This window comes from Oryctolagus cuniculus, chromosome 9, assembly GCF_964237555.1.
Source record: "Oryctolagus cuniculus chromosome 9, mOryCun1.1, whole genome shotgun sequence".
Lineage (NCBI taxonomy): Eukaryota > Metazoa > Chordata > Mammalia > Lagomorpha > Leporidae > Oryctolagus > Oryctolagus cuniculus.
The window spans coordinates 39,329,009-39,344,662 of record NC_091440.1 but is presented as its reverse complement, the minus strand read 5'-3'; the positions used below and the strand labels follow the sequence as shown (position 1 = coordinate 39,344,662).

General features: G+C 40.4%; 1 long non-coding RNA gene across 1 annotated transcript in view; it reads left to right on the top strand.

Annotated features, from left to right (window-relative positions):
- Window positions 1-242: 242 nt before the first annotated feature.
- Window positions 243-15,654, top strand: part of LOC138843776 (uncharacterized) — a 42,307-nt gene continuing 26,895 nt past the window's right edge. Inside the window, exons 1-2 of the long non-coding RNA XR_011378760.1 lie at window positions 243-1,131; window positions 2,984-3,062. This is a non-coding gene — a long non-coding RNA (uncharacterized lncRNA). The remainder of the gene's footprint in view (window positions 1,132-2,983; window positions 3,063-15,654) is intronic.

The following is a 15,654-nucleotide window of genomic DNA, read 5'->3' as shown; positions in this document are numbered from 1 at the left end:
ACCAACAGGACACAGAAACTCTTTAGCTCTTATTCCACTATGGTGCTTTTCATCACATTAAGCTCCCCTTTTGAACAATACATTGATAAATCTGAATTTCTTTAAATTACCAGGGATCTTATCAATTCTTTTCATCGTCTATTTTTGTCTTTAAGTAAGGCTTCCTCCTCCTAAAAGAAATCATATCTGGAATAAGAATGGAAATTCTCTTCCCTCTTTTTGTTCCTCTTTTACTGGACATGAAAAGTACTAAGCTGTTGACTGTGGCTCATTTGTGAGTACAATTAGCCCTTGTCTCCAAGTTACAAAGATAATCTCCTACCCCGTCAGTAACGCTACCATCAGCAGCAGCAGCAACATTAGCAGGAATCTTTATTAAGTAACTGAGTGAGTATGATGTTGTCAGACTTAACCATTCAAGGGGGAGCTATTGGATTGGATCCTTGAGACTTGCCCAGAGCTTTGCCTGCCTGCCCCTACCCCTCCCCACCAGGGGTTTTGGGGACTGAAGAAACCTTTCACATGGTTAGATCCCTGGATACCCTTTTGTCTGATACTGCTGTAGTGCCGTGGATTCGAAACACTTACAAAGGATGATTGAGGAGACATCTTTTCACTCTCCAAGGAACACTTTCCCAGCTCCCCAGCCCCTTGAGCTCCCTAAAGAACAGCTTGCCTAACTCATATAAATATTACCTTCCTTACCTTCCATTGAATCTAACATTTCCTCTACAGCATCGCATTGGCTTTTCTTATTAGTTAAAAAATAAAGCATGTTGAATACATCACCATGGCTACTCCTCTAATTAATAAAAAGACTGTGTTGAGTTTAAAAACAACTAACTAGCTCTTTTCATATCTGAGTGACTTTTAGCAGCTATTATAAATTATTACCTTTGTCTACATCAGAGGTGTCTTATGACTAAAGGCAGAGACGGCCCCCATGATGCTCTTTAACAATGACTCTTATGTTTCTTTTGGTAAACTCATAATGTTAATTACACTCTGCAACAGATGGAGCGCCTTCCATCAAGGACCTCAATGCACCTTACAAATGTGGTGAGTCATCAAAGCCCTTCTATAATGGAGGTAAGTATCCACGGTCACAATTTTATAAAGAAGACAAAGAAGGTGAGTGTTTCTGTTTTTAAAAGTAGAATGTGTTTTAGTCCAAAGGTTTAGTCCTCATTGCAGAAGGAGAATCTCAATGAATATTATTGTGTGAATAAATTAATGAAATGGTTTATCAGCAAGACTTGGTTTTCCCCACAGCGAACACCTGGACTATTTTGATTGCTTTGAGGCGTCACAGATGAGTGGATCTCACATTATCTACTGCTAATTATCAATCTTTACAATGATCAGTGTGGAAAATGGCAAGTTGACCATCATGATGATAAAGCAGTTCTAGGAAATGGAAATACCCCACTGTTTTTGCAACATGATACAGAAACATTGAAATTTACTGCTAGAAAATTCCAGAGACTATTTAGCAAGCACTTGCATATTTTAGATGAGAAAACTGAGATCCAATAAGGTTAATAAGCAGCTTGTATGAAATCACTCAGCTTTTAAAACCTTAATTTAATTTTTATGCTCCCTACTGTTTCAGAAAGGGTTTAATTTGGCTTAGTCACTCAGCTGGTTAGTGGCATTGATCACTACAAGCCAGGCTCCTGAACCTAATTCATTCATCTTCCCACTAAATTCCATTTTAAGAAAACTTTCATAATGAGTGTCTTTCTACACCTTAAGCATCATAAAATTTTAGGATGTAAAAGTTGAAAGGAGGTCACTTTTGTTATCCTTTTCATTTTAAAAAATGTTTTTAAAGATTTACTTTATTGTATTGAAAGTTGGAGTGACGGAGAGAGAAGAGCTATCATTCATCCACTAGCTCACTCCTCAAATGGCCTCAACAGCCAGAGCTGGGCTAAGCTAAAGCCAGGGAGCTGGAATTCTATCCAGTTCTCCCCACGTGGCTGGCAGGAGCCCAAGTACTTGAGCCATTTTCATCTGCCTTCCCATGCACATTAGCAGGAAGCTGGATCAGATGTGGAGCAGGTGGGACTTGAACCAGTGTTCTCATATGGGATGCTGATGTCACAAGTGGCAGCTTGGGTCCGTTGTGCTACAATATCAGGCTCCTATCCTTTTCTTTAATTGATGAGGAATCTGATATTCTAGGAGTTTAAGAGTCACCCCAGGTCCCCAAACTCCTCCTCTTTCCCACTGTTGGAGAATCTGGAACTTTTATCTATTAATCAGGATCCTAATAATCAAAACTATCAATATAATTTTATCCTGATTTTTCTGAAATCTTTTTTTACTAAAGACAAATGAAAACTGAATAAGATAATATTAATGATTAGAAATGAAAAAAAATCTCCGAGGCACGTCATTATTTCAGTAGTGATTGCAGTTGCATTCATTTGTTCAATATCTTCTAAACCTGTGAACACAGGTAGTGATGACTTTAATCTACCATAAGGGCACTAAGGTATATCAAGATCCCAAAAGTACTACATTTTCAGAGAATAAACTATCTCCATCAAATTTACAAGGTTGAATCCCTTTATTTATGGTGAAAATTGATAACTACAGGTAAAATGGATGGTAACCCTCAACAAGAATATCTAATTAAAATAGCACATCAATTCTTAACCATTGTTGATAACTAAGAGTTTCTAGTATTTTTATCTATTTCGGGTTTGCATCATCCCATTCTATCATCACAAATCCTTAGTTAAAAGAAGATTCACCAAATTAAACAGAAGAATGCCAAAATGAATTTTAAGATAGTTTTCCTCTTATTTTGTTTCCTCCTATTTTATTTTATTTTTTCCTATAGAAGTTACCACACATGTATACACTGGAGATAATCTAGCCTACTTTCAGAAAAATTCAAAAATGAAAGCATCCATGCTATGTAAATCTTGCAATGTAATAATACTTCCCATTTGTATGGTGTTTTTACTTGAAGATGATGATAAACACCGGCAATTCTTCAGAGATCACTTTGAGCTGGTGAATTGACTCTTGCCATTATGGAGGTGGAGAAGGTAAGGGCTAGGCGCTGGGACAGGAGTTGGGAGGGGACTGGCTGAAGACTTTCCTCAAGTCATAGTTACCAAGTTGTCAAGTACTCCAGTTATATCCCCAACTGTAATGGCAGACAGACTAGACGTAGGGAGGTAGGAGGCTCTGATTCTGTTAGTAGACACCTCTAGATTTGCTTGCTAATATTCATTCTGCTGCCTTCACAGCTTGTTTTCTATACACAAGCAAGCTTACCATATGAAAATCATTCCTGGCTACTATTTGTATAGGACATTAGCCATAGCGCTACCATTGCCCTATTTATCTCTGACAAGTAGGATGAGTCTTGGAATTTGTACTGCAAGTTGAATATTAATAAGACAAGCAGAAATAAGTTGCTCCTTTCCTTTAGAGCCCCAAACTGGTGTTGTGAGCAGGAGAGCTGGATCACATGGTTAGTTAGGCCTAGATGGCCAGTCCTATTGCTCAGTTTCCCAGCCAACTTTCATGGTAACTGAACAGATCACTTTATCACAGTTTGGATTTTCTAAATTCAACTCTCCAGGAGCCAGCATCCTGCATGTTAGTTACTTATTGTTTTACAGAACTATGGAATTTTAGCCTGGTGCTCTTTTTTTTTTTTTTTAACTTTTTTTCAAGTAAAGATAAGAGTTAGCAATGACACTGAGCATAGACACAAAGCATTTCAAACTCCTTTGAGAGTTTCTATTCTATTTTACTCCTGTATTTTTATGTACAGATGCTGATTTCTGTAGATTTTTTTCTTACCTTCCTCTCTTTGTCTATGCTCTTCACTTCAGTCTAAAAGAGGCAAAGGAACTGAAGAAAAATATTCCAAGTTTGTATGTAAATGAGGCTTAGAAAGTTGAAATGGGAATCTTAGCCTGCACTTTCTTTTTTCCTTCCCTGCAGCTGACTGATAGATGGCTGGCACTGACAGCTTCAGTTGTTAGAGAAAGACACAGGGATGTTAAAGTGAATTATCCGAACCCCTAAACACTGGTTGCCTAATTAGTAACTGAAAGTCTAAGCTCAGGATCTTTCCCTAAGAGCTTGACTTCTGGTCAGTTTAACAAACAGGAGGCTGTCTTTGCCAGGTGACATGAACTAAACTTTGTAATACGACAGGGAAAATAGGGTAAGGCGTAAACCCAGGATTGTTCTTAGGCCGCTGGCATCAACTTCAAATTGTGATGACTGAAGACTATATACTTGTCTGTTGTGCTCTGTAGTTGGAACAAAGCATAGAGAATGATGCAAATGTTCACATAGGGGAATGGAGTCAATCATTAGTAACTTACTTCAAAATGGAATAAGATTCAAATTTGTTTCTAACAATGTAAGCTAAAAAAAAATGCATCGTCCAACCCTCTTGAAAATCACAACTTCTCATAACTATTCTACCAATGATATTAACTTGATCTTTATCATATGGAAGACACGGTCCCAGGTGCTCAGAGACTCCAGAAATGAGAAGCCAAAGGGCTTGTTTTGAGCAGTGTTTACCATGGAAACTGAACAGAGAGCTTGGACTATTTGCACTATTCACTCAATAGTTTGCTTTTACATAGATTCTCATCTTCACTAGAATTTATATTATAAAAGTTCCCATTTACATTTCATTGAATCTCTTTAGCATTCTTGAGTTGGAAGCAATTAAGGTACCCATTTTGTAGACAACAAGCTGAAGTTACTTAGAGGTTAAATGAATATTCAAAGTCAAAGAGCAAGGGTGAGATTTGTCTCCTGTCTGCCCCATTCATTTTCTTTTCACTAAGTTGCCTTGTATGAGTGACTGAGTTTCCTTGCAAAAAGTTGGAAGGCAATGATAATTTTCTTGGGTAAGCTTTCTCTTTTTAAAATATCTTACTATAATATCATTAGGAAGGAAACAAATATATCTCATGCCACTCACCCAGCTTCTCTCTCTTTTTTTTAAGATTTTATTTATTTACTTGGAAGATAGAGTTACAGACAGTGAGAGGAAAGAGAGAGAGAGAGGTCTTCCATCCACTGGTTCACTCCCCAGATGGTCACAAAGACTGGAGCTGAGCTGATCTGAAACCAGGAGCTTCTTCCTGGTCTCCCACGTGGGTGCAGGAGCCCAAGGACTTGGGCCATCTTCCACTGCTATCCCAGGCAATAGCAGAGAGCTGGACTCGGAAGCGGAGCAGCCAGGACTCGAATTGGCACCCATATGGGATGGCTGGCGCCACAGGTGAAGGATTAACCTGCTGCACCACAGCACCAGCCCCTGGCTTCTCTATCTTGGTTACCTTCTATACTGATATAAAGTTTTGTAGTTGACAGCATATCACATAAACTATTTTGTGTCCAATAAATGTTGGATGATTTCTGCGTTTAACTGTGTGAATGAACTGTAAAAGAATTTTGCCCCTTCCATGGTACACGTACTCTGTCTTCTATCATTTATTTTATTACATTTCTTATTTTCTGAATTATGTTTTAATTATTGGGGGCTAGAATCCATTATTTATTGTGAATTCCCTCAGCACTTAGCACCATGCACTGAGCAGAGTATGAATTCCACAAACATTTGCTGAGTGAATGTGTGAATTATCACTTCCACCAAAGGAAACACAACATGAAGGCCTTGGTGACAGCAGATTCTCTGCTCACATCCTCTCCTTTCTTCTCTTTCTTCCTTTTTGTTTTTTATTTCCCTGATGGCTCTTGGCTATTTTTTTTTTTTTGCCTTTTTTTTTCTCTCTAGTAGCTTAGCTGGTAATTGAAAGCATAACTTTAAACCCTGTCTCACTTCTTGCTTCCCTGAGTCTCCCTTGTTCCGCACTAGGACTCCATGAAGGCTTACAGGACGAAGAGAGGAAGAGGTGAAAAGTAGCTGATTAATAATGCTTGCCAGTTGTCACAGGCTCTCAAAGGGCCAGGAATTAATCTAAAAACCTTCATCAAGTTATTTACTTCTTTGAATAATCTTGTTAAGCAGATCCAATCAGCAGCCCCAGTTAGCAAAACCAAAGCACAGAATAAAGTATTTGCCTGAGTTCAAGAAGCTCCTAAGTCGTAGAGACAGGATTCAAACCCAGAGCCTCTTGACATAGCCCCAAGGAGTTTCAGGACAGAAGGAGAAAACAAGGAAAGACAACATCAGTGATGTCAGTGATAGCCAACACGTTGGAGAGGCAAGGGCACTAGAGAATGATGTAGAAATCCTATGTCCCAGGATTAACTTTTCTTTCTTCATTTAGCTTCACCTAATGTCTTCAGACTCACTCTTCTAATCTGCTAAATGGGTGTAATTATTCTAGCTTTCCCTTAGGCAGAGTTGTAAATTTATGTGAACACAATCTGAAATGAATTAAGGATAAAGGTCTGTGATTTTGTAAATGAAACCTTTTAATAACTTTTATATACATGGCACAGCACTTTTACCTGCTAGACTCAACAAATTTTCACATAACAAAAGTAATAATTAACTGTATTCAACTGAATAGAGCCATACCATGGGCATTTATTAGACCATATAGATTCTGTATATGTGCAGTTTAATAAAATAGAGAAACTTTTAATTTTATCACAGGCTTATGAAGTTCTTTGATGGAGCTGGATGGAGTCTCAGTTTACTATTGGACATACTTAACCTTATCCAACTAGCTCATGGCACAGTGGAGGGGTAACTACCTCACACACAGTAGTGGGGAAGCTGGTGGTTGGTGGCAGGGTGGGGGTGAATGTATAATCAGAGGGAAGAGCTCCACCTACTGCTCGGCAATGTCACCTCCTACCACACCTCTGGAAGTCAACTCGATACTCAGTGGGTCACATAGTCCATTCACTTTGGAAAATAACATTAGGAACATAATTGCCACCACCTTACACACATGCAAACACACAAACCCACCATTTGCTGACTACTTACTGTTAGCCAGGCAGTTACATTTTTTTTTCTTTGACTCCTAATGACAATCCATCAGCCATGGCTAAGAGGAGAGCCTGAATCCAGGCCACTAGAGCTTAGAGCCCGAACCTTCCATTTTCCAGGTGTGTGGCCTTGAGCAATTGACTTAATCTCCCTGGGCCTTCATTTCCTTATCTGTAAATAGGGTTTATAATAACTTCCACCTCACTGGTGTTACAGGATTTCTTGAATCAATGTTTGTAAAGAATTTACAAGGATGCTTGGCGTGTAATAAGTATTTACGAGATAGATTTTTTTAAGAGATGAGGAATCTGAAGCTTGCAAAAAGTTATCACAGAACTCCAAAGGGGCCATGTCAGGAGCTGAACACTGCCTGCCTGCCTCCCAATTCTCATGCTCTTAGGCACTAAGCAAAGCAGCATTTTAATCTACAACTCTTTGATGAAATCCAACCTAGGGATTCTAAGTCTATGCTAAGAGTCCTTATACACAGGGCAGATGACTTGCTGTTAGAATTACATCAGGTTTAGCCTTTCCCATCATTTTAATTCTTGTCTTGGATTCCTATTTTTGGAATTCCTTAGCTTTATCAAACTGTTGCCCCGAGAATTCTCATGGAAGAATTAGAAATAATGATCCCAGATTATCATGATCATGCAACACATTTGGAATGGCTCACAGAGTTCTCACATCAAGAGTCTATCTCTCTGGATTGTCGAAATCACTAATTCAACTCCTGATACATAGTGACAATCTGTTCACTAAGTTGAAGCTGCTCCTGGGAGTGTCCACAGTTCAGAGAGATCCTAAAGAAAAGACTTGGTGTTTCAGAAAGTATTGAATTGGTTCCAGCTGTTGAGGCAATGACTTTAGAATTGTTGGAAGAATTTGGAATTTGGATTTGGGACACCTTGTTTTGGGCTGACTAATGATGCCTATTTGGGGGAAACAAGTAGTCTAAAGGTGTGGGGAAATAGTGGAGGGAAGTTCTGAGCTCAGTAACTCCAAATCAAAGCTGATTAAGAGACAGAGCCACAGGTGGCCTATAACATAGGGCTTCTTCCCCCGCCCCAACTCTAACAAACCCCCTCCTCCCAGCTCACAGCAATACGTTAAGCCATAATTTAGTGATATGAGAGATGGATAAAATGATTATTTAGAGAAATGAATTATGTGTTACACCATTTTAAGTATGATTGGATCTCTCTATATTTTACATGGGACTTAACAAAATTTGTTGAGTCTCTAGGGAGACACAAAGATAATTAAAGTGTTGGGAAATAGACCAGATGAAGAAAAGTTAAAGGATCGCAGGGAATTTAATTTGGAAAAAAGAAGCAATTAGGAATAACTTAAGTGTTTTCAAGTCTACAGAATGTTATTTATTAAGGGACCAAGTATTTGTTCTTTATTTCCACAGAGATTAGAAATAGAAATGGGCTTAAGTTACCACACACACAAAAAAAGCTGATATTTACACACAAGAAACAACTATTTGATTAAACTCTAGAACTTACGAGGGAGAGAAATTGTGGGTCTTTGCTCCAGGAAATCTTTAAGAATTGAAGAGGTAAGCCCTGGGTAATCTTATGTGGTGTTGGGTTGAGGCAGAAGGCTTAACTGGAATTTCTTTAGGTCTCATCTGGTACTTAACGACCATGATTGCATAAATAGGAATTTGTCCACAAAGCAGGAAGAGAGGCAGACAGAACAATCAGGCATAACCCATGTAGCAATGGAGTCGCTTCTCCTGAGCGAAGATTTTGAAAATCTTAGTTTCGAAGCACAATTACAATGTCAGAGGCAAAATTTTATGAACACGATGGAAGGTTCTCATCAGACATTCACTGTTTTTAGCCATACTAATGGAGTCCACTTGAATAACAAATTGTATACTCATCATTTTCCATTTTGTGGGAATTTGTGACTATTTTTGTGTACCTCAAAAAAAGAAAAACTCACGCTACAGTAAATACAGTATTTTAGATGAACTTGCCCAAAATAGATATAATCTAGTTGATTACTTTGTAGTACTTTCTTTATGGGGATTCTCAAATTGAAATTAGAAACATGTTAGCGTGTGGGAGTGATGCTGAGGTATCTCCCAAGATGTTGAGAGTAAGGTGGTCCTTTTCTAAAATGCTAATTTCCCTTAAAGTTAAATTGAAAATTCTTTTACACAGTAGACATGACTAGCCATTATATATGAAGATGGAGAGTTTGGGAACAACTGACATTTCAATCAAGGTAAACTGAGAGGGATATCAGAAAGAGGGTCTGGAATCTGATTGTAATTTTGTAACTCGGTATGGGGAAATTTAACCATTTACATCCTCTCATGTCTTGGAGAAAGTCTGTCTGACAACAACGTTCATTAATATAGAGGCTTAGAAAAGGCCAAGTCGGGCAGGCATTGTGGCACAGGGGGTTAAGCCTATGTCCATGACACCAGTTTCCAAATGAGTGCAAGTTTGAGTTCTGGATGCTCCACTTCTGATGCAGCTCTCTGCTAATGTACCTGGGAAAGCAGCAGAGGATGGCCTCTGCCACCCACACAGGAGACCTGGATAGAGTTCCTAGCTCCTGACTTCAACCTGGCCCAGCCCTAGCCATTGCAGCCATCTGGGGAGTGAACCAGCAGATGGAAGATTTTCTCTCTCTCTCTCTCTCTCTGTTTTTCCCTCTCTTTGTAATGCTGCATTTCAAATAAATAAATCAATCTTTTAAAAAAAGAAAGAAAGAAAAGGCCAAGTCATAGAAGGTAAAGTTATCAGGGAGACTTGACAAGGCTGTCCTCTGCTAGCTAAGTGTCACACGCTGTTCCAGATCACCTCTGCCCTCTTGTTGATTCCATGCCTGTCCTCACTAAGCAGCTTTTCCTTTTACATGGCTTGGTGACAGGAGAAAGTATATGGGTTTGCCAACTCAGTCATCTCAACCTTCCTGACTTTCTCATGGAAAACCATTTATAGATCAGTGTCTATGAGCTGAATTAATGTAAATCTACTGACAAGAGTTGGCTCACCCATTTGCATGCTGATGTGAAGGACCTAATCTACCAGTTTCAAATCCTGGATATTCATTAAAGTAAATGCTGACAAGTAGGAGTTTGAACATTCTCTCTCTCTCTGTCTCTTTGTCTCCCCCCCAGCTTAATACTTGCTATCTTCAAGCTGAAACAAAAATGTGACATTTAACCATTTTCAATCAAATGACTTTTCTCCAGTCCACAGAAATGAGAGCTCCCTCAGTGGCCTTGGAGGGCGGAAGTGAGGAGCCTGGGTTAGGCTTTGGGGGAAGGAGGCAATGAGAGGCTCTAGGGCTGTCTGGCCAGTAGGATAATTCTCCTCTGAGAATGGTGGTGGGATTGATGACTCACAAGTTCAGCAGACACATTTATCAGGCACTTTGTACGTCAAACGTTTTGAAATCTAACAGCTCTGGTATTCCCTTGTTCATAGGAATATAGTAGCAGTTTCCTGTATTGCTTTCCAGTGTTCCAATAGAATGACTACCTAAATGACCGGGAGCTATATGGCACCATGCAACATAAAGCTGTATGAGTACACATGTTGGTTTTAGATAGTAATGGATTTCCTGACTCTTGTACCAGAAGCCTAGTGAATCTCACTACCAGGCTGTCTCTGGTTATGACCTTATCAGATTTCATAAGCTAAACAGGCTTTGGCTGGGGCAGTTTGTGAATGGCACCGGTCCAAGGCAAACCAGGTGCTACAGGAAGTGGAATTGGTGATTCAGGCAGGTGCATTCTTTCTTATGATTCAGACTGACCCACTAACTAATCACAGTGAGTGGGCACTCCGCTCTCAGAGGTGCTTGTGAATAAGATGTAGAGTCAAGGTCTTAATCACGCCTGCTGACGGCGGAGGTTTCACAGAGACTGTCCTATCTAATGCCTTTAGAACTGCAAAATGAGGGGTTGATTCTATTGTGGTAATAAAAGTTGTTGGTAATACCACTGTAGCGGTAGTTGTGCTGTATGCTCTACTTCCTATCATGACTCAATACGACAACGTGGAATATGTTATTAGCCATTTTACTTCAGAGCTGGATTCACATTTGGTATATCTTGGGACTTTAACATAATACACATATAAATAAGGTAATGTATTTATTTCCTTATGTATGTTCTCCCTGCAGGATTTCAAAATGACTACCAAATGGAAGCAGTAAATTAATAAGGACACTGAAGCAAGAGAAAATATAACAAAGAAAATAAGGACAGAGTGAGGAAATATATATGTTAATGTATCTGTAGCACACATTAAGAAAAGTACCTATCCCTGAAAGTTATTAGTATTGAAAGAGATAGCCCACAGGAGATGTTTAGTATACTGCCTGAGACATATCAAGCAGTAACTATTATTTTTCAAAGGATTATCATCACATTAATTCCCATAAATGTATGATTGAATAGACGAGTTCTCAGCTGCCTGTTTTCCAAACAGCTTTATTCAGACTCAGTTTGCTTTTTTTAATTTTTCATTTTGTTTTTCATTTCCTCATATTTTATTTTTTAAACAATCCTATATATTTTTAAAGATTTATTTATGAATTTGAAAGGCAGAGTTAAACACACACACACACACACACACACAGGGAGAGAGAGAGAGAGAGAGAGACATCTTCTATCCACGGGTTTACTCCCCAGAAGGCCACAACAGCCAGAGCCAGAGCTGGGTTGATCTGAAGCCAGGAGCCAGGAGCTTCTTCCCAGTCTCCCACGTGGTTGCAGGGGCCCAAGCACTTGGACCATCTCCCACTGCTTCCCCAGGCACATTACCAGGGAGCTGGATTGGAAGTGGAGCAGCAGGGTCTTGAACCAGTGCCCATATGAGAAGCTGGTGCTGAAGGCAGCAGCTTTACCTGCTATGCCACAGCACCGGCCCCACAAATTGAATTTTAAAAGCACAGTTCCTTGAAGATTAGAGAGGGCCTGAGTCCAGCGGGCCTTCAAGCATATGACATCATTCCCAAGTCCCAGAGCAGGTTCCCTCCATGGACACCCTGAAGGGCTTCCGAGGGTTGTAACCTGAGTCCTCCCTTACCTTTATCACTTGCACCTTTTCAAGGGTGTGGTGTGGTTCCTGAAGGTTTTCTTGGTCAATACAGGCATCAGTTAACAACGTAGTCACTCATTTTGTAAGCACCGTGAGTGTGTAAGGAAGCTCTCTGGTTCATCTTCACTCTGCGGTGCCCCTCAACGTCTTGGTTGCCCCTCGATGCCCATGGCCTAGGGAAGATGCCATCTTCCTAGGGCTTTGGTAATGGCCTTGTACAAACTGCAGTCGTCCTCACCTACCCTCTCTGCCTATTCGTCTTTAACGAGGAGCTGCCCCTGATTGAGTGCCATAGGCACAAGCCTCTACTTAGAGTGAAACGTTGATCTTAAAAAAGAGTCTTCATGATGAAGTTGCCACTGTCTTGAGCAGGCTCACAGCTCACTGTGGGTTTGGGGAAGCCATAATCTCCCAAGGAAAGGGTCAGGGGCTGAGGGAGGGACTCCTCTGTCCTCTCTTCCTTTTTAATTTAAAGATTTTAAAATTAAAGATTTTTCGATTGCTTAGTGGACTGTCCAGCACATGCAGTTAACTTGAAAGAGAGAGAGAGAGAGCAAGCTTCCATCCATTATAAGTTTACTCCCCAAATGTCTGCAGCAGTCAGCTCTGGGCCAACCCAAAGCCAGGACCCAGGAACTTCATCCAGGACTCCCATGTGGATGGCCGGGGCCTACATACTTGAGCCATCTTCTGCTGCCTTCCCAGGTGCATTAGCAGGAAGTTGGATTGGAAAAGGAGCAGCCGGTACTCAAACTGGCACTCTGAGAAGGGGTGCCAGCATTGCAAGTGGCTGCTTAACCTGATGTACCACAGTGCCACCCCCTACCTACAGTGTACCTTATAAAACCATTTTATGACATTGGGAGAAAAATTAGAGTCTAATTCTAAGTACTTATATACTGTAAGGAAAGGAAATTATCTTTCAAAGGCATCTTTTTTTTTCTTTTTTTTTTTTTAGTATTTCACATTTTCTTTCCAACAGCTCTTCTTAAAGTGATTAAAGTTTACATGTAATGCAGGTAAATTCAGATCTAGCAGAAGTTCCCATCTGAAAGTAGCTCAGGCACATGGGACGATGAGCTTCGTTCACATCTTAGAAATGAGCTCACCGTGCGCTCCTGCAGATTTCCCCGCCATCTTTTCTGAGCTTTTTGTCCCCAGCAGACACTGAATTAGGTTGTCATTTGCTCGAATAGCATTCCTAAACTGGACTGATTTGTCCTAGTAAATTCTTTTTTTAAAATATTTATTTATTTATTTGAAAGGCAGAGTTACAGAGAGGCAGAGAGAGAGAGAGAGAGAGACAGAGAGACAGAGAGAGAGGTCTTCCATCCGTTGGTTCACTCCCCAGATGGCCGCAATGGCCAGAGCTGAGCCGATCCGAAGGTAGAAGCCAGGAGCTTCTTCCGAGTCTCCCATGTGGTGCGGGGCCCAAGCACTGGGGCCCTCTTCCACTGCGATCCCAGGCCATAGCAGAGAGCTGGATGGGAAGTGAAGCAGCCAGGACTCGAACCGGTGCCCATATGGGATGCCGGCACTGCAGGCGGCGATTTTACTTGCCACACCACAGTACCAGCCCCTGCAGTAAATTCTTAACTGAGCAAATTCATAGCTTAAGTTTCAAGCTTTGCTAAAGTGTCCGAGCTGAGTAAGTTTCCTCTTGCTAGGCTCTGGAGTCAGGCTGAGCTCAACTCTCAGCTCAACAAGTGACTAGTTGTGTAACTTAAGCAGGTCATCTCACCTCTTCAATCCTCCATTTTCTCATCTGTAAACAATATTAATAATAAGGCTGTGGAGATTAGTGCATGTCAACTGCTCAGTAAACTGCTCAGTATGTACAGCGTATGTTAGCTACTACTGTTATTACCATCATCATTATTTCAACATTAACTTCAAAAGTGATTCATTCAGAGTAGGAGTGCAAAAAAATTAAAAGCCACATAAACTTACAAATAAATGTCAAAATTCACTAAAAATGACACAAGTACAAATTAAACACTGATTATTTTTACCCATAAAATTGGAACAAATGATGGAAATGAGAATATTCTATTTGGGCAGAAATACAGGTAAACAGGTAGATATTCTCAGACCTAAGAATAAAACTCTAAGTTGGCACAACCTTTTGGCAGTACAATTCAGAATGAATCAAGGGTTTTAAAAGACTTCACTGTTGTGGACCCTACAACTGGACATGTCCTTTAAGAAGGTAGATAGTCACTGAAGACTGTTAAAGATTTTTATGAAGTAATTATATAATAATGATGATGATGATAATGATAAATGTAAAACTAATGTGTGAAAGTAGATGAATGCTGAAATATACAAAGAGAATATTATAAACTTTTAAAATAATGCTCTTTGGCCGGCGCCGCGGCTCACTTGGCTAATCCTCCTCCTGTGGCGCCAGCACTCCGGGTTCTAGTCCCGGTTGGGGCGCCGGATTCTGCCCCGGTTGCTCCTCTTCCAGGCCAGCTCTCTGCTGTGGCCAGGGAGTGCAGTGGAGGATGGCCCAAGTGCTTGCACCCTGCACCCGCATGGGAGACCAAGATAAGCACCTGGCTCCTGGCTTCAGATCGGCGCAGTGCGCCAACCGTAGCTGCCATTTGAGGGGTGAACCAACGGAAGGAAGACCTATCTCTCTGTATCTCTCTTTCTCTCTCACTGTCTAACTCTGCCTGTCCAAAATAATAATAATAATAATAATAATAATAATGCTCTTTAAGAACATGTAAGATTAGGAAAAAGTACTTCTAAGATACTACAAAACTGAAGAGAGTATGTGATCCCACTTTGTTTTTAACTTATATAGTCCTGTGCCACATAATAATGTTTCTACAACAGCATGCTGTACTATGACAATGGTCCCATAAGATTATATTATCTCAGGGCTGGCACTGTGACATAACAGGTAAAGCCACTGCATACAGTGCTGGCATCCCATATGAGTGCCGGTTCGAGTCCTGGCTGTTCCACTTTGATCCAGCTCTCTGCCATGGCCTGGGAAAGCAGTAGAAGCTGGCCCAAGTCCTTGGGCCCCTGTACCCGCATGGGAGACCCAGAAGAAGCTCCTGGCTCCTGGCTCCTGGCTCCTGGTTTCAGATCAGCACAGCTCTTGCCATTGTTGTCAACTGGGGAGTGAACCAGTGAATGGAAAACTCTCCCTTTCTCTCTTCCTCTCCTTTCTTTGTATAACTCTGCCTTTCAAATAAATAAATAAATCTTTAAAAAATTATATTACCTGGTGATGTTGAAGCCATCTCAGTTTGTTCAAATGTACTCTGTGAAGTTTGCACAGTGATGAAATTGCTTAAGAACACATTTCTTTTTTTTTTTTTTTAAATTTTATTTGTTACACAAGTTTCATGCATTTCATATATACAGGTTTGGAACATAGTGATACTTCCCTCCCTCCCCTCCCTCTCGCCCATGCTCCAACCATTCTTCCTCCTCCCTCTCCCATTCCCATTCTTAATTTTTAGAGATCTACTTTCAGTTTACTTAATGATCATAAAGTTAACCCCTACACTAAAGTAAAAGAGTTTAAGAACACATTTATCTGAATATGGCTCCATCATTAAGTAGCATGTAACTCTATCTAACTATCTATTA